Source organism: Podarcis muralis, chromosome 14, assembly GCF_964188315.1.
Source record: "Podarcis muralis chromosome 14, rPodMur119.hap1.1, whole genome shotgun sequence".
In the NCBI taxonomy this organism is placed as follows: Eukaryota; Metazoa; Chordata; class Lepidosauria; order Squamata; family Lacertidae; genus Podarcis; species Podarcis muralis.
In genome coordinates, this window is record NC_135668.1 from 3270515 (window position 1) to 3290269 (window position 19755).

The window sequence follows — 19755 nt, forward strand, 5'->3', positions numbered from 1 at the left end:
TGGAGGAAGGAAAATCCAGGCTAGGAGTATTTGTTCTCTTGGGAAAGTTACAAGGCCAAACCGATGTTTTCGCTACAAATGTTACAACTCTGGACTTAGCAGTAAAGAGCATTGTTGAACCTGATAAGGATTTGAAACAGGAAGCCTATTCAACTGATGAAACAGAGAAAACGGAGAGCTTTGACAATATGGAGCAGGTGACATATGTTGCTACTGAAGAAAAGGAAGGAGGAGCTGAAACTTCGCAGAAGTTAAAGGAGAGTTACAATTTGAGGCCTGACATGATGACAAAAAAGGAAAATAAAAATCTGATGTGGATAGCCTGGCCTGAATTGGAGGTGGAAGCTGGAGCTTGGGGGACATTTGGACCTGAAAGGAGTATAAAACAAGATTTGAAGTACCCCATAGGCTTTACTTTTAAATATGGAGGTCTGGCTGGTAGAAATATGGATCCTGTTGGGCCGGAGCTTCTTCGAGATTTGGAGTTTAACATCAAGGACTATCAAAAAGACCGGCAGAGAGGAACTGAGAGAGAATTGAGAGCCTCGGACGTGAGATCTCCAGGCTAAACAGTATATTGAGACTGATGGTTTTGTTTTTTTTTTTTGTTTTTTTTTTAGGACTGAATCCGGGAAAAGGGTGGGTGGAGTTTGGGAATCCAAAGGGTATATAAACATAGTTTGCTTTGTTTTTATTTTGTTTTGCTATTAGTATGGAAATTGGGAAAGTCGTGGAAGGGAAATTTTGGTCGACCTTAGGAAAAAATGTTTAAGTAAAAATAATGAGGTATAAATATTGATGTGTAAATTTGGATAAGTTAAAATTGGTTTTTAAAATGGTCTAAATTAAATAAAAATAAGGTTGGTAAATATAAATTGAGGAAATGGAAGAAAGAAGGAAAGTAAAATAATAACATGTTAGAATAAATTAATTAAGTTAAAATGGAGAAGTAAGTTAAGGATTTGCTGAGCTAATAATTTAAATTGGAATACAAGAAGGGGAGGTGTGAGGAGGTCTGAGAAACAAGTTAAAAGAAAATAAGTATTTAAACTTTTAGGTGTTTTTAATTGTTTTTAAGTTTTGGATCTTTGTATTTTTTTGTTTATTTTTGTTTTTGTATTTATATGTTTTGTGTTCTTTCTTTTTTTGAAAATGCTAATAAATATTCATTAAAAAAAAAAAACCAATCCCAAAAAAGGACCTCCTACTTTTTACACATTTTATATCAAATAATAACTTTAACCACCCCACCCCCAGTTAAACTATGGAATTTCCTACCACAAAATGTGATGGCAATAAGTAGCTTATATTAAAAGGGAACTACATTAACCTATGGAGGATAAGGCTATCAATGGTACTATGCAGGTTGGCTAGATGTTATTTTTAGGATCAGAAGCAGCATACTAGTTGTTGGGGAGCAGGGACAGAGGGGACAGAATGATGGGCTAGACTGGTCTCATCCAGCAGAACTCCTTTTCTGTTCTTAGGGTGACATTATGTCAACAAACATGCAGTTTTAATATATCATTTGTTTTAAAAATACCGTATTTTTTGCTCTATAAGACGCACCAGACCACAAGACGCACCTAGTTTTTAGAGGAGGAAAACAAGAAAAAAAATATTCTGAATCTCAGAAGCCAGAACAGCAAGAGGGGTCGCTGCGCAGTGAAAGCAGCAATCTCTCTTGGTGTTCTGGCTTCTGGGATAGCTGCGCAGCCTGCATTCACTCCATAAGACGCACACACATTTCCCCTTACTTTTTAGGAGGGAAAAAGTGAGTCTTATAGAGCAAAAAATACGGTAGTTTTATTTTGGAAGTTTTCCATAAAAAGTGGCACAGATTGGAATATAAGACAATTGCTAGCTGGGCTAATCAATTTCACCAATCTCACCAATCCACTGACATTAATGAGACTGAATGGCTGCGGCAAGAACAGGAATGGCTGCAGATCTACATCTGTGATTGTCCAGTTCATATATAACATTTCATTTCCCATGCATCTGTGTGCATGCCCAAGGTCAGCTGGCACTGTACACAAGCACAAAATTATGTGAACCAGCCATTCATCACTGTGAGAAATGCTCAGAAGAAACTTGCCCTCTTTGATCAAGGGAAATGGAAGGAAGGAGGGGAAGGGGGAAGGACAAGGTCCTGAATACAGATCAGGGTGAAGTCTAATGTTTTTATAAGATATTTCAACTACATTTGAAGGATCTCTGGTGCTTCCATTTGTATTTAGAAAGCAATATATTCAATGACCTAATTTAACTAAGCAAAGATTGAGAGGAGACCAAAGCTGTTAAATATGGATGCGCCATATCATTGCATCCCTAATTCACAGCACCAATAGAAAGAGATTGTATTTTATCACCACACTCTCAAAATCAAAAAATTATGATGAATGTGAAAGTGTGAATCTCAAGAACTTCCAGACTCACCAACAGTGTGAAAACCTACCCACTACTATTAAAGGGCATTTGTACTGAAAACGGTTTTTCTCCCAGACATACTACATTCACTCAGAAGAAGCAACTTTTTGACTAACTCCCATAGCCCTCGTTTACAAAAGATGTTCAATGTCCAACGTGCACATGGTTCACAACTTCCTTTGCACTCACAGATTTGAAAATACGATAGGTTAGGTGGGTCACAGTAACAATTTTTTCAGTACAGTGGTACCTTGGTTGTCGAACTTAATCCGTTCTAGGAGTCTGTTCGACTCCTGGAACTGTTTGCAGGAGCTTCCTGCACTCAATCAGAAGTTGCGTCGGACATGCAGCTTCCAAAAAACATTCACAAACCAGAACACTCACTTCCGGGTGTGTGGCATTCGGGAGCCAAAACGTCTGAGTACCAAGGCGTTTGACAACCAAGGTACGACTGTATTATTTTTTTTTCAGTATTAAATTTAACCAAGTTTCAAAAGATTTTACATTTCCACTTCACATCAATTAAGAGCTTGGTGCCACTGGACAAAATCACTACACAAATCTGCAGGCAATCAAATCCTCTAAATGCTCTCCTTGGTTCCCCCTTCTAAAAACGGTCCATTTTAGAGCCAATTACTTGTCAAATCTCTGGCCAGCCTCACTTTTGCTGAGGCTGTGTTTTCAAAGCTATGCCCTCTACCGTCCTGGACGGACAATACAACAGGGTACCGAATGAAGACATAGTTTATGTGAGCAACAGCACAGGGAAGACATCTTGCACTATTTACTACACACTGGACCCAGGAGCTGATTTCTCACCTTACCGTCCAAACAGGAAAGATGTCTCCCTGGCAGAGGAGGTCCTATCCGGAGCCATCTTTCCTATTGGGCTTAGTGGTGCATTGGCCTCTCAGGGGCGCCCCAGCGAGTGGGGGAGCTGCGTGGCTTTGCCGGTGGCCTCCCCTTTCCCTGCATACCCGCCAGCTGTGCCCCATCAACCATATGGCTGGCGGGTGTGCAGCTTGCCTCTCAAGCCTTCACGGGAGGAGAGTGATCCCTGCAGAGGCTTAGGATAGAAGCTGTGCCCACCCCTCCAACTATATGGCTGGCAGCAGAGGGAGCAGCAGCAGCAGCTAGGTGTGCGCTCGTGGGTGCGCACGCTCTCCCATCCATCCGCACCCACAGGAGCCTCTGTGCACTCGCCATGGTGGACAGCATCTACCAGACCCACTCGCTGGGTGTGGCAGCCGAGGGGCTGCCAGACCAGTACGCCGACGACCGTGCGGCGTGGGTCTGGCGGCTCTACATCGGCGACATGCGGAGCCACACCACCAAGTACAAGAACTGGCTGGTGTCACTGCTGTGCGCCCAGCACTTCAACACAGTGCTCGATGTGGCCTGCAGCACCAGGTGAGCCACACAGCAGGAGGAGGAGGCAGTGCTGGGTGCTGGATCATGATCCAGCTTGAAGGCCTGGGCTCCCTTCTCCCCAGGTGTCTCAGGGTGCTCTAATTCGGATCCACACACGTGGCAGCTGATCAGGACCTCCCCCCCCCACTCATTGAAAGCACATGGCTCAATACCCTGCACCCAAGAATCCTGGGAACTACAATCCCCAAACTACAATTCCCAACGCCCTCTAACAAACCACCACTTCTGAGGATTCTTTGAAGGCGTGCGCTTCAAATGCGCTGGGTGTGATTTAAATGAAAGGAAAGGGCCCCTGTTGCTTTGTTATGGAAGAGGCTCCCCCCCCCCCCCCCGGTTAGGAATATGACATGCGGGCGTGCAGCTTCCTTCCCAAGTCTCCACGGGAGGAGAGCAATCCCTGCAGAGGCTTGGGAAAAGGTTGACAACTCTGGGAAATGGGGGGGGGGGATCTTTGCACCACGGCGCCCGATATGCTTAAGACAGCCCTGGTCCTATCACTTCGGTGACTCATAAATTTGCCTTTTCTGCTTGGGTGGCCAAAAAGATCAGAAATAAGACTCTGGACAGTATAGCCATGAACTGTAAGGGAGACGCAGAGATCTAAATAGAGACCATTATTTGTTGCGTGACATCCCTTTCGCTTGTATTTATTATTGTTCAGATTCGTATGGCTAGTATTTTAAAGTATTTAAAACTAAAGTTATTTTAACTGGTTTAGATTTCCACACCAGAAAGGCAAACTGAATACATTTGATTTAGTAAAAGTACTTCATGGTGTTTGTACACTCCCTTGACCTTCTTAACCATAACTATTTGCTATATAGGGAATTAATACCTGCCCTAGCCTCAAAGGGCCAACACACAGCATTAGTTGAGATTGCCAATTGATTTGTTTACCATTTATCTGCAGAAGCAGCTCTCATGTGATTGCTGCAGTTCTCACAACTACAGTTTAGGTGTCCAATCAAAAAATCAACAGCTGCATGAAACTGTGACAAATACTAATTATTCTTAAAAACTTGTATCTCAAAGTCTTCAATGCCTGTTTTTCTTTATCCTCCTTACAAGATTCATTAAAACTTTGGTTAAAAATTATTGTAATTATATTTATTTGCGGAAATTAAGACTAAAGTAATAGCTTCCTTGATCTTCAAAAATACTGTTTGATATTCAAAGCATGACTTACCGTATTTTTCGCCCCATAGGGTGCACCTAGTTTTTTTGGGGGGGAAATAAAGAAAAAAAATTATCCCCCCCCCCGGTGCGGTGCTGGGGCGGGGGAAGCTCGAGCTTCCCCTGAACCCAGCCCCCAGAACAGGCTGCTATCCGCAAGCCTAGGGAGCCCAGCGGGAAGTTTTACTTGAATTTTTAAAAAACCTAGGAAAGACTTTTGTGTTCAATTATTTAAAAATGAGCAAATCTGAGTAAATCATGAACACTTGTATTTTTTTAAATCAGTGGTATAACAACTTTATGTTCAACAACATCAAAAGTTGCTAGAGCTGTTGTTGCTCAACAAGGGGTATATGGGGTGTTGGGGGAGGAGTAGCACCTCCGGTGGGCTCCTTCGTTTGCCCAGCTTTGATCCCCAGCCTGCACTGCCAGCATGCAACAGTGGCCACAATCCCAGGAATGGCTTTGACTGGCCAGTTAAACCAGGTGTGGGCAGCTGATGGGACTCAAACCCTCTGTGAGTTAGGAACTTCCCTTGCATGTGAAGACAGGCTCCACTGGACGGACTGGATGAGCCCAAGAGTAAGTCAAGAAGGCCGTTTCTGCACATTAGGCCTGGGCGTTGTATCAATACATCGTTCAAATCTGCTTGAAATCCAAATCGTGGTAACAGTTTCATAATATTCAACATGGCAATACATCATGAGTCACTATGTATGTGTGTGCTACACAAAAAATCATGATCTGGGGGGAAATGCGGATCCGGTCATCACTTCTCCCATGATTCCTGCCACCCCTGTTGCTCTGTACTATAAAATACAGTGGCACCTCTAGTTATGAACTTAATTCATTCCGGAGGTCCGTTCTTAACCTGAAACTGTTCTTAACTAGAGGCGTGCTTTCGCTAATGGGGCCTCTTCCTGCCGCTGCACCGCCAGCACACCATTTCTGTTCTCATCCTGGGGCAAAGTTCTCAACTCAAGGTAACTCTTCCAGGTTAGCAGAGTTTGTGACCTGCAGAGTTTGTAACTTGAGGTACTACTGTAATAGTTGCAGAAGTATGTTAAAGGTAAGAAAAAATGTTTCGGTTTTAGACCCCTAAATAGCCAGGATATTACCCTGTTTACCTCTACATATTTCTATCATGATATACTGGTATATTGCAATGCTTAACTTGGGCATAGGCAAACTCAGCCCTCCAGATGTTTTGAGACTACAATTCCCATCATCCCTCACCACTAGTCCTGTTAGCTAGGGATGATGGGAGTTGTAGTCCCAAAACATCTGGGGGGCCGAGTCTGCCTATGCCCGGTTTAACTGGTGATACATCACAATGTTGAAAGCCATGCATTGCTCAGCCCTGCTGCACGTGCTATATAGAGCGAAGTGAGGGCAGAGGCGGCTCGTCGTCATGGGAAAGTAGCCCATCTAGGAAAAGAAAAACTATTATCCAAAATGTCCACTGCTTTGTGGGATGTCTTTGGGAGAAGAAATAGCTCAACACAAATCTGTAGTGGAGTCCCTAAGGGGGTTGGATGGTGCCCTGCATGCCTCCTTCCGGGCACTCCTGCAAAGCTAGTGCCAAACATCTTGCTCTGCTTTCCTGCGGACCACAGCAGTGAGGACCCTTGTCCTCTGGGCAGCCCAGCACCGCCATACACACCACCCAGGCCTGGATTCTGGGGAGGTCACTTGGGGGTTGCTAACGCAGCAATCTGACTTCACCCCCAGAGGCGGACTCCGCTGTCTCTCGACCTAAGCCTGTGTGTATAACAAAAAGATTCCTATTAAAAAATAAACAAGTAAAGCCTCACCACAAAAAATATTATTATTATTATTATTAATTAAATTTATATACTACCCTTCATCGAAAGAATAAAATAGTACAGTGTATCCCCAACGCTGCAGTGCATCCTTATCAGGACAGGCTTCTATGCCCTAGATTCCTCTCTTGTTTTCTATGTGCAGCTCTCACTTCTACCACATGGAAGGAAAAAATCGGGTCTAAATAAACTAGAAGTTGGTAAGGGAGTGTGTGCCTAAGGGCAGCTGAGCCACGGGATTTCTAAAGCATCTACTGTATGATGAAAAGGAGGAAGAAAGGATGAACCAACCTCCTTGACCCCTTAGCACCTTGAAGGTAGCCTGGTGGTTAGCATTCAGGTCTGGGGTTTATAACATGAGATTTAAAAACTCTACCCTGGACTTTCCTACTCCAAGCTATAGAGAGCTCTGGCTCAGGGCTGAGAGACAGTCAAAATCTTGAGCTTCTCTCTGCACTATACAGCACACTGAGGGATGCTTTCAGGAGGTCTCGAAAGAGACTGCAAGGCTAGTTGGAGCTGTGAATTTGGACATTGCTGTTATAGGCTGGGGATACACTTGCAACATTTTATTGTAGGTCTGCATCTTTGTGTCTTGCAGTCAGCATTCAAAATGAACCAGTCGCCAAAATGAACCAGTTGCCAGTCATGACTCAGAACCGCCCTCTGGAGACCAAACTGAGATTTCCAGTCACATGGTTTGCAATAGAGATCTCCTCTGGCTGGGCAGGAGAGCCAATGGCTCCCTTTCCACAGGCTCTCCAGGAAGCCTATTGATTTGCTGAAGAGGGAACTTTTCCATTGTTGTACCATTTGCAAACAAATGGTTTGCAAACTGGGAAGAGTTAAATGGATTGCTTCTCTCTTGCAGGAGGGGAGGGGGCAGGGAGCACCCTGCTTTTCACCTCTCCCCTTAAAGAGCAATCTGTGCAGGTAGTTTGCAAGCGAATGGATTGCTTCTCTCTTGCGGGGTGGGGGGGAGCAGGAGGGGAGATAAGGCTGTTCAAAGAGAAAATTATAGTTTTGCAGTGTGGGAAGCAACTTCTAAACTGGCGCACATGCTATAAAATTGAATCTTTGAGAAATAGAAGAAAGGGGGATGTAATTTTATCATCTTTTAAGTGCAAGGGATGCCAGGATGACCTATCAATGTTTTATAATTCAAATTACAAGTGGTCAGTATTACTTGCATTTCTTTATTGGAAATGAAAAATGAAATAAAGAAGTGCCTCTTCTTAAGAAAACTCCATTTTTTTAATGTCAGAAAAAATGATATGTTAGGGTTTGTATCAACCACCTATGAGGGTTTTCATGCTAAATCCTAGTTATCAATATAAAAGGGTCGCTTTAAAAAACAACAACAACATTCAAACATTTCCCAAAGATTTCCTCCCATCCACACTTATGCAGTTAACACACTACAGCTGCAATGGTAATTTGGGGTGGGGGCAAACCTTCAAAGAAACCAAGGATTTTGAAATGGTGGAGCATCACCCTTCTTTTAAAAAGATTTGCAGGAGTGCTCCTGTACCATTTACAGCAAGGTAAAGGTAAAGGTACCCCTGCCCGTACGGGCCAGTCTTGACAGACTCTGGGGTTGTGCGCCCATCTCACTCAAGAGGCCGGGGGCCAGCGCTGTCCGCAGACAATTCCAGGTCACGTGGCCAGCGTGACAAGCTGCATCTGGCGAGCCAGCGCAGCACACGGAACGCCGTTTACCTTCCCGCTGGTAAGCGGTCCCTATTTGTCTACTTGCACCCGGGGGTGCTTTCGAACTGCTAGGTTGGCAGGCGCTGGGACCGAACGACGGGAGCGCACCCCACCGCGGGGATTCGAACCGCCGACCATGCGATCGGCAAGTCCTAGGCGCTGAGGTTTTACCCACAGCGCCACCCGCGTCCCTTACCATTTACAGCTGTGGTGGCCAAACTCGGCCCTCCAGATGTTTTGAGACTACAACTCCCACCATCCCTAGCTAACAGAACCAGTGGTCAGGGATGATGGGAATTGTAGTCCCAAAACATCTGGAGGGCCGAGTTTGGCCACCACTGATTTACAGGGAAGGGCCTTGCTTTACAGAAATAAAAACATTTGCATTTTGCAAATAATCATGTGGACATGAGTGGACACAGTGAGACAATGTCCCTCACTGACAGCTCCACCTATCAGAGAAGCTGTGACTCTACAAAATGTAGAAGAAAAAAAGGCTCACCTCAGTGAGAGCCAGGGTGGTGTAGTGGTTAGAGTGTTTGTAGGTCTACGACCTGGAAGACCTGGGTTCAAATCCTCACTCAGCCATGAAGTTCACTAGGTGTTACTGTCCTATACATGCCTAAATTTAAGTTCCACTGTATAACCTGTTTTGGTATGGCTGGTTTCAACCCTCCAAATACCACAAATTGCAAAAACAACCCAAAAAAACCCCCAACCCAAATAAATTCTCTATGCAAAGTTGTTCACAAATTTATAAAAATACAGGTTTTTGAAAACATCCTGCTCTAATTAAGTAAAAGAGGCTTGGTTTTAACTTTTGCTAGAATGAAACTGCAGTCACATCTCTTCAGGACTCCTTTTCCACTTGATTGCTTCTTTGTTCTAAAATAACTTGTCTTTTGTGCACAGCGTTTATTCCATCTTCAGCTAAATCCCACACCTTTTCTTCATTTGCTTTTCTAATTGAGTAATATATATATATGCCTAGCCATATCATTGTGGCAACTGAAACCTAGGTTTAAGATGCCATTTGGCACCTAGCTTTTATATCTCAGTTTCTAACATTGCTTGCAGTGCAATCCTATTCCAGGTAAAAGTGTACAGGATTGCAGCATTCAACTGCTTAGTTTGGCCCTTAACATTTAAGTGGTAGGTTCAGAGAAGTCTCAATGTAAATCATCACAATTATTTTCATCACATGGGTGGGGCATATTCATTAAAACAAACAACTATGAGATAATTAGAAAATTCTCAACTTGTGACATGCTTTCTCCACTGGCAATGATCATATAGACTCACCCTAGGATTGGGTGAAAAGGAGCAGCTGTTGGACAAGCTGTTGCTACTACTGTATATCCTCTGTACTTGGTGTTTTCCTTTTGTCTGCTTTGACCAGTTATGTTACAATCACTCTTTATTTCCTTCCAGTTGTAATATCAACTATTTAATTAACAACACACACACGCACATCCCGCAATGACTGCATTTTCTAACTCCAATATTCTGATGGCCCCTGGAAACAGGGACTGCAGGAAAGGAAATGAGTAGAGTTCCCCAAACACCAGCAAATGGGAAAGTATTTTTCAAAATTCCATCCTACAGACAATTTTCATCACAGAACAGAGCACTGAAAGGCATTCACTACAACTGAAAATTAAAGTGAACACAAAACACTTTAAGCAGGAAGAATTGCGGATCTCAGTAAGTACAGTCATTTCCCAAAGGCCTCCCTTATGAAGGAATAAACTATGAGGTACTACAGTTAAATGAGTTGCACATTAGTTAGGCAGACTCCCTGTAGCAAAAAGTGCCCTCTCTCCTTCCCTTGAATAAAGCAACAGAATACCGTATTTTTTGCCCCTCCTAAAAAGTAAGGGGAAATGTGTGTGCGTCTTATGGAGTGAATGCAGGCTGTGCAGCTATCCCAGAAGCCAGAACAGCAAGAGGGATTGCTGCTTTCACTGCGTAGCGATCCCTCTTGCTGTTCTGGCTTCTGAGATTCAGAATATTTTTTTTCTTGTTTTCCTCCTCCAAAAACTAGGTGCGTCTTGTGGTCTGGTGCGTCTTATAGAGTGAAAAATACGGTAGCTTTCCCAAGATGTCTAGAGAGAGCTCCATGAGCCAATGCTGCTTTCTTTAAAAACTTTGGTACATTCCATTCCAAATCTCTTTCAACTAACACCATTTCCTTTCAGCAACTTGCACTACACAATTTTGTACGCTACATTTTTTAAAAGGATTAAATGACAGTAATAGTGTTTAAACAGCATAACCAGGTAAATGGTGCTTTATAAAGTTGCATAAAGAAAAAAAGAAAAAGACAAGATCCCTGCCCCAAAAGGTTTGCTTATACAGCACAAGAGGCTTCTAAATAAAAATACATTTCTTGAGATCTTAGCAATCTAAGGGTTCTAGGGTTTGCCAACTAACATCTGCACGACCACAGGTTCCTCATCCCTGCTCTGCTAAAATTTATTTACTTAAATCTATTTTTAAGCTAAGGGAGACGGGGGGCGCTGTGGTCTAAACCACCGTGCGGCTTGGACTTGCCGATTGGAAGGTTGGCGGTTCGAATCCCCGCGACGGGGTGAGCTCCCGTTGCTTGGTCTCTGCTCCTGCCAACCTAGCAGTTTGAAAGCACTTCAAAGTGCAAGTAGATAAATAGGTACCGCTCTGGCGGGAAGGTAAATGGCGTTTCCGTGCGCTGCTCTGGTTCACCAGAAGTGGCTTAGGCATGCTGGCCACATGACCCGGGAAAAATGTCTGTGGACAAACTCTGGCTCTGTTTGCGACTGGACTTAACTGTCAGGGATCCTTTACCTTTACCCTTTTATTTTTAAGCTGATTTAAACATTTCCAAGCAGTGTTCAAACAATACAAATCAACATAAACACAGTAAAATATCATAAAACAGTTAAAAACAGAATTCTAGTGATAATCCTAGGAATCAGGGAAACTGCACAAAAAGATACAGTATTACAAGACCTCTGAAGCAAACAACTGATAAAATTTCACATATGGCAGAGGGAAAGGCATTCTAAAGTGCAAGGATAAAAGCAGAAAATGCTGTTAATTGGTAAGATGTTCTGTTTGAATGGAGCAGCACTCCCCCTGGATGGAGCAGGTTCACTGTTTGTGGGCACTGATCAAGAGTCGTCATCGGAGGTCTAGGTGGCAGGTACAGCCTTTCACTAGATAGGCCCATTCCTGGACTGGGAGATCCTGCTAGCTGAAATCCATACTTCAGTGACCTCATGTTTGGATTATTGCAATGCGCTCCACATGGAGCTACACTTGAAAATGGCCCAGAATCAGCAACTATGACAGAATGTGGCTGCCAAGTTATTAACTGGTTCAATGAGGTAGGATCACCTTACAAAGTTCTGCAACGCCTGCCTGTATGCTACTAGGCTTGATATAAGCGTCAACGGTGGTTTGCAAAATGATATACAGCTTGGGGCCCAAATATCTGCAGGAGTACCTCCTCCACTACCAACCAATTCAAAACCTAAGGGGGTGGGGGCTCTGCTTGCATTCCCCACCAAGTCTGGGGTTGAAGGGATGTATAGAAAAACTTTATCTGTTTTAGGGTCCCAACTCTGGAACGATCCACATTTAGAAGTGTATCTGTCCCACACATAGTTAGGTTTCATACACCAACTGAAAACATTGTTATTTGCTCAGGCTGCCACAATCTGATAAATAAGTGGATGGCTCCTTATCAGAAACTTACAAATATTTGTTTTAAATGATCAATTAAAATTCTTAAAGGTGCTGCTTTGTTTTGTTTCGTTTTATATAATTTTAGTTTACTGTATTGTATAAAACATTTTGTATATTTTATATGATTGATGTTCATTGTCCTTGACTCATTTTAAGGACAACAAACAAATAAAATAATGTAAAAGTGCACTTTGCTCCTCGCCCACTCTTTTCATCAGTGTGCCAGGAGCTACGGCAGCATGCAAACCAGCATTCCTTACTTGCTTGTCTTCCAACAATCCTTGAATTAACATTGTGGTTTGTTAGCAGACAAACCATGAGTGCTGCTTCACACTTAGCAAGCCAGTCTCTGATTTCCTTCTCAGTGGGCTGAAATGGAACAGGGGAGCAAAGCATGGTCTTTGTCACATGGTCTTGCTCAAATTAAAACAGAGTTTAATTAAGCTGTTGTTCAATATGACATGACCAATATCTCAATCTAAAAAGTCTTTTAAAAATTGAAAAGAAGAAGGGAAGCCGCAGCCTTCAATTATGAAAGATTCACTGACCAAGTTCCAATCTTCCTCCTTAGAAAAACACAGATTGCTGCTTTAGCTGCTTTCTACCATCTCTTTTGAAGAATGAATTTTAAAACCACTGATTTTTCATTTTAAAGCATTAATTCATTTTACTTAAGGCAACACAGTAAAGCAAATTCTTATTAAAGTGGGGCATTCAATAAGATGGAAAAATTAGAAAATTCCCCCATCCGGCACCATTCAGATGCAGGCCTAAAAGTACAATAAGGTTATTACACACAATATAACGTATTTTTTTTTAATTCTTATACTATATACTTGCAACTCCATCACTAATCATTTGCACTGATAAACCACCTACAACTTCAGCACACCATATTTTGTGATGTGCTACCATAACTGTGGGTAAGGACCTAGGAAGAGCCCTGGCCAACCAGATACCTATTGGAAGCTAACAAGTAGGCTGCCGTGGCATTCTGCCCACTTGTGAGTCCTACTTGAGTATACAACTGGTATACAGAGGCATACGACCTCCAATAGTGGAGAGAGAACATATTCAGCATAGCTAGTAGAATCATAGAATGGTAGAGTTGCAAGGGACCCCAGTGCAGGAATCTCAGCTAAAGCATCCATGACACAGGGCCATCCAAACTTTGCTTAAAAACCTCCAGTGAAGGAGAGCGCACAAACTCCCAAGGGAGTCTATTCCACTGCCGAACAGTTCTTACTGACAGAAAGTTCTTTCTGATGTTTGGTCGGAATCTCCTGTCTTATAACTTGAAGCAGAAGACAAGCTTGTTCCCTCTTCCATGTGGCAGCCCTTCAGATATATGAAGATGGCTATTGTATCTCCTCTCAGTCTCCTTTTTTCCAGGCTAAACATACCCCGTTCCTTCAAGTGCTCCTCAGAAGGCTTGGTTTCCAGACCCTTGATCCTCTTGGTCACCCTCCTCTGCACATGTTCCAACTTGTCTATACTCTTCTTGTCCATATTCTTCTTAAACTGTGGTCTGACCAAGGAGGAATGGAGCAGTACTAATACTTCCCTTGATTGTAGTTCTTGATAGCCGTATTTATTATTTGATTATTTATTCTATGTATTAAATTTATATCCCACCCTTCCTCCCAAAAGGATTCCAGAGTAGCCAACACACAAGCAGCAAAACAAAACATCTTAAAGAAACTAAAAACAATTCCAATACAGATGCATACTGGAAAAGATCTCCCATTACAGTGGTACCTCAGGTTACATACACTTCAGGTTACATACGCTTCAGGTTACAGACTCCACTAACCCAGAAATATTACCTCGGGTTAAGAACTTTGCTTCAGGATGAGAACAGAAATCATGTGGCGGCGTGGCGGCAGCAGCGGGAGGCCCCATTAGCTAAAGTGGTGCTTCAGGTTAAGAACAGTTTCAGGTTAAGAACAGACCTCCAGAAGGAATTAAGTACGTAACCAGAGGTGCCACTGTATAATGCTTGTGAAAAGAGGAAGGCCTTCAGCAGGTGCTGAAAAGACAACGAAGGCAGCACCTATCTAATATTTAACAGGAGGGAACTCCAAAGGGAAGGTTATAGAGCACTAAAGACTTGATTCCTATATTGTGCACAAGGGACCTCCTGAGAAGATGGCATTTGCAAGAGACCCTGGTCCTCCATTAATTTGTCTAAAGCCATCCAAGCTGGTGACCATCACTAAATCATGTGGCAGCAAATTACACAAACTATGTACTGTGTGAAGAAGTACTTTATTTTCTTCTTCTTTGGATGGCCGTGTGATGAGAGAAAGAGAAAAACTTCTCTATATCCATTTCTCCACACCAGGAATAATCTTATGACCTCCTTTATGTCTCCTTTTACTTCCCTGTTCTCTAAACCAAATGTTATCACATATCCTCATAGGAGAGTTGCTCCCAGCCCATGATAATTCTTGTTACCCTCTTCAGAAACTTTTCCAGTTCTACAATATACTTTATGAGGTGAGGAAACCAGAACTATGTTCTGTATTTGAAATGTGGTTGTATAACAGGATTGTGATAAGAAAAGGAATATACTGCTTTCCTAATTATGCCTAACAGGGAATTCACAGCTGGGTCAACATCATGATTGAGCTATCCATTATGACCTCAAGCTCTTGTTCCTCTTCATTCACCATGGGCATCCCAATGTGCATCACTTTACATTTGCTTACACTGAATTTCATTTGCCATTTTACTGCTGGGCCTCTACACAATCCCTTTTTGCATTAACCACTCTGAACAATTGTGTATCAGCAGCAAGCTTGGTTATCTTGCTGCTTACCCTAACTCTAGAACATTTATGCACAAGTTAAAAACCATAGGTCCCAATATCAATCTTTGAAGAATTCCATTTTCAACATTTCTCCATTGGGAGAACTTTCCATTGAGTTCCACTCTCTGCTTCTCCATTTATCCTACGACTACTAAGCTTACACAGGAGTCTGGTGAGGTACTTCAGTCTTAGGATCAGTCTCCAAATAGAAAAGAAGCCTGTGAGGTCATTACTGGTCCCATTTCACCATTCAGAAAAGCACTAGGGATGGAATATTTATGGCTGGAGGGGAAAGTAAGCCCAGCTTTCTTATACTATAATTTATCCACTCAAGTCTGGCTGAAGAGGGACTGGAATAGAGATCTTTCCATCACTACATAATGAAAGGTCATATGTAAAGGAATGCTCTCTCCTATTCAAACCTCCCAGGGATCTGTTGGAGAGTGCCAGCCAGTGTTCACAATTAGCTGGGCACGTTTTGCAACTGCCGTGGGTCCAACTGCAACCTGGAGATACCTGGATGCCAGGTTGGCAATGGACATCTCCACCTGGCTGGCCCCTCTTCTTTCTTAAGCATGTAAGCAGAAGAGATCATTTATTGCATTTATATCCCACCTTTTCCTCCAAGGAATACATGGTTCTCTTCCCTCCTCAGTTAATCTCTACAACGACCCTGTGAGGTAGGTTAAGAAGTTCTGACTGGCCCAGTGAACTTCATGACTGAGTGAAGATTTGAACCCTGATCTCCCAGGTCCTAGTCCAACACTCTAACCACACTGGCTTCTGCTATGGGGCAGCTCTATAAATTAAGTAGATAAATAAATATGGGAAAAGCAAAATGTCACTTAGAGAAGCATCTGAAATATTTTCCTTGAAGTTTGAATTTCTTTTATTTGGGATTGTTTTATTTGATTTTTAATGTGTTGGTATAGAAATGAAATGAAAAATAATTATAACAATAAGGCTCATTGTGGGGGAAATGGCACCTAGACATTCTTCTGTGGCAACCGTAACCTAGGTTTATGGCGCCATTTGGCAATTACCTTATATATTTGAGTTTCTAACACTGGCCACAGCTCCAGACTCCTTCCATATGAAAGCTTAAATGTTATAAACAGAGACACAAAGAGCTAAGAGGGGGTGTTATGCGCCTATACTTTCTATGAAATACAACTGTAATTTCTAATGGACTCTGCTTGCTTCATAACAATCATCACTGCAGACCATTAAAGCCATATCAATAACTGAAAATGTGTCATTTAAAACAAAAACAAAATTATTAATGTAATATCTGAGACAGATATGAAACCACAGTTTGAAAGTTTATTTCATACCACCAGAGTGAAAAATGAAGATACAACAACTTCCTTCTGTCTGACACCCAAACATGCTGGTGAGAATCAGGCCTGTTGGTCTAACGAAAACAAATACAAATGATAAAATACAGATTTACCCTCAACTTATTTTCTTAGGCTGCAATCCGACAACCTACCTCAGAGTAAGCACCACCGAATTCAATGAGATGTACATGCTCCTTAAAACAAATACCTGTAACATATAAAAGCCTTCTGACAGACTAAATTAAATGCCTCCATTGCAACTCAGTGTATCTCCTTCTTGGCCCAAATATCCTAGCTATAGGACAGATACATGAATACTGTCTGACATAAACAGACAGCAGAAGTACAATCATAAAGCACTCCTACACATTTACTCAGAAGCAAGTCTCAATGAGTTTAATGGAGCTTACTCTGAAGTAAGCAGGTACAGGATTACAGGCATGATGTGCATGACACAAATAGACAGCACTGCAAATAAAGCACAAGGCAAAATAGAAACACACACATTACACTTAGAGATACATACAGTGGTACCTTGGGTTACATATGCTTCTGGTTACAGACGCTTCAGGTTACAGACTCCGCTAGTACCTCGGGTTAAGTACCTTGGGTTAAGAACTTTACTTCGGGATGAGAACAGAAATCGTGCTCTGGCGGCGTGGCAGCAGCAGGAGGCCCCATTAGCTAAAGTGATGCTTCAGGTTAAGAACAGTTTCAGGTTAAGAACAGACCTCCAGAACGAATTAAGTACTTAACCCGAGGTACCACTGTACTTCCATTACAGTGCAAAATACTTATGCACGTGGAGGTCAAATTCTGATCTCATTACTAAAAAAAATATTAAGGAACAATATGATCAATTTGCACTGAAAATAATTTTAAAAATCAAAAGAGCAAGTAACATTTTTTCTCGTCTGCTATATTTTTTGACTCAAGAATAAGAAGCTTTCTTGTTCCTCTTCATAATACCCCTGTTTTAACAGAGTAGGAAATGAGCCTGAGCGGCACCTTGACACCCAGTAATGAGCCAGGACCCAATTCATATCCTCCAGGGAAAAAGCCAAACAACTATATTCACTGGCCTACCAGAAGCATCTCACAAGGCTCAAGAGAGAGAAAAAGAATTGAGAGTCCTCTACGCTGCACAATTGCCCACCATACCTTATTTGGAATCTGGCCTTTTGCTAGAGAGACGTTATCTATATACATTAACAAATATTAGACATGAATAATTCTAGATTGAGTGCAAAACAAGCAAACATTTAAGTACCAGTTTATTTAAGAGTTAAATAAAATTTCAAGATATGAAAACAAACGAGTTCTTATATAGAATGGACCTACTTTCTTCATATTGCTAGGGTGAAAGAATGCTAGCCTCCGTAAACAGCTGTCTGGTTAAAACCAATCATGTCTTCAGTTGTTTCATGCAGAACTACCCAGACCATTCCAAATATCCATTCCATAATTTAAGCATTCTGAAATACCTTTTTTAAGGCACATATTAATTTTGTTCTAATTTATTGGCTATTTGCATTTAATTGTATGCCACAGGCCCAGGTTAAGTGTTGCTAATTACTGCACTGTTGTGGGGGAGGGGGGAGAAAGAAGAGGCTGATGAAGACACAAGAGTTTGTTACCAGATGACATCATCGGCCCTGGCCAAATCTGAAGGGTCAAGTGACAACATCTTTTCCCACACTCTGTTGCCAGAGTACCACTGAAGACCAAAGAGCCCAGTACCATTTCTGTAGCAAATAGGACCCTATTCCTTTTCTGTGAAGCCACATCATATCCTCTTGTGGCGTTACTATGGCATGTGGTGGGAAGCTACGGCACAGGCTACCACCCCAGCCCTCGGCTTCAGGAGGGTCTCCATAGAAACATCTACAGGTGTGACATTTCTGCAGTGACCCAGTGGCACTTTCAAAGAAATCATAATCATGCCAAAGCACACATGCACACAAAACCAAAAACCCAGTTTCCCTCTTAGCTGCTGTTGCAGATGCATCACGTTCGACAGGCACATGATAGCACATTGCACTCTGCTCCCCCCTTCATAACTGTCAGATGCTTATTCACTCTGATCCTTGCCAGGTCGTCTTTTGCAGGCAGCAGAGGGAGGCAGAGGAAGAGAACAGTATACAAGCCATGTGCATATGTGGATGGGGACCCACACATATCAGCACCAACGCAACGGATGTGCAGGCAACTAGCAGCAGGATGGCCTAGCAGCCTTTCTTTGCCAGTGCGCCCCCCCCCCCCGTCACCTCCACTATACGGAGGGTGTTCTCAAATGCTGGGGAGCCATGATCAGTCCGGCAACCTACTAGATGCACCCCCCCAAACACACACCTTGGTACATCACCCATTGATTTGTTTGTTGAAAAACCAAGCCGGGTCCAGCAGACTCTGGCTCTTTCCCCTTACCTGCTCCTCCTCGAGCCAAGCTCCAGCATCCCGGCTCAGGAAGGCATTTCCGAGCAGCTGCGAGAGGCGGGCGGGCGGGGGGGGGGAGAAAAAGAGAGAGAGAGAGAGAGACGGAGCTTCTGCAATGCAGACACTGCCTTCTTCCCCTCGCAAACCCGCCCGGCTTCGCTCTCTGCTGCCCTGTCTCTCTCTCTCTCTCTCTCTCTCGAAGAAAGGCGAGGCGAGCGAGGAGCGGAGGAAAGGAGACCCCCCCTTCCCCCCCCCGCCCGCCGCCCTCCCGCTCGGGGCCCCGCGCTCGCCTCCCCCGCCGGCCGGCTGCAGCTCCCGCCTCCTCCTCCTCCTCCTGCTGCTGCTGCTGCTGCTGGGCTGGGCCGCGAAGGAAGGCCGGCGGGGGCCACCCGGGAGGCTGCGCCCGAGGGGAGGAGACGCGCCAGCGCCGCCGCCGCCGCCCAGTCCCCTGCCTCCAGCCCGAGGGCAGAAGCCGAGCAGGCGCCCCTCCTCACCTGCCGCTGGCCGGCCGGCCGGGCTCGACCCCTCACGACCAGGCTGCCGCCGCCGCCGCCGCCTCCGCCCAGCTCGCGCCGCCGCCGCCGCCTCCGCCAGCCGCCGCCGCCGTCCCCATGAAGTCCCCGCCGCCGCCTCCGCCGAGGTGATGGGGCGGCGGGCTCCTCCTTCGCCGGCGCAAGGACGGGCGAGGCGCGGGCAAGTCGGAGGGAGGCGGGAGGGCGAGGCGCCCAAGGCGGCAGACGCAAACGGCAAGACGGATTACTGGAGGCGGCCGACACTCACAAAATAGGGGGGGAGTCCATGTGATGTCATGTAAAGTGTCCACAGATAAAATAGGGGGGAAGCTTTAAAAAAAGAAAATGGAAAGGGCAAGCAT

At 43.9% G+C, this 19755-nt stretch overlaps 1 protein-coding gene across 4 annotated transcripts in view; it reads right to left on the minus strand.

The window, feature by feature from the left end:
* OTUD7A (OTU deubiquitinase 7A) overlaps nt 1-19098 on the minus strand; it is a 133756-nt gene extending 114658 nt beyond the window's left edge. For all 4 annotated transcript variants that reach the window (XM_028705764.2, XM_077918354.1, XM_028705762.2 and 1 more), the window contains exon 1: nt 18873-19098. The gene's annotated coding sequence lies outside the window, so the exon portion shown is untranslated. The remainder of the gene's footprint in view (nt 1-18872) is intronic.
* Between the last annotated feature and the right edge of the window lie 657 nt (nt 19099-19755).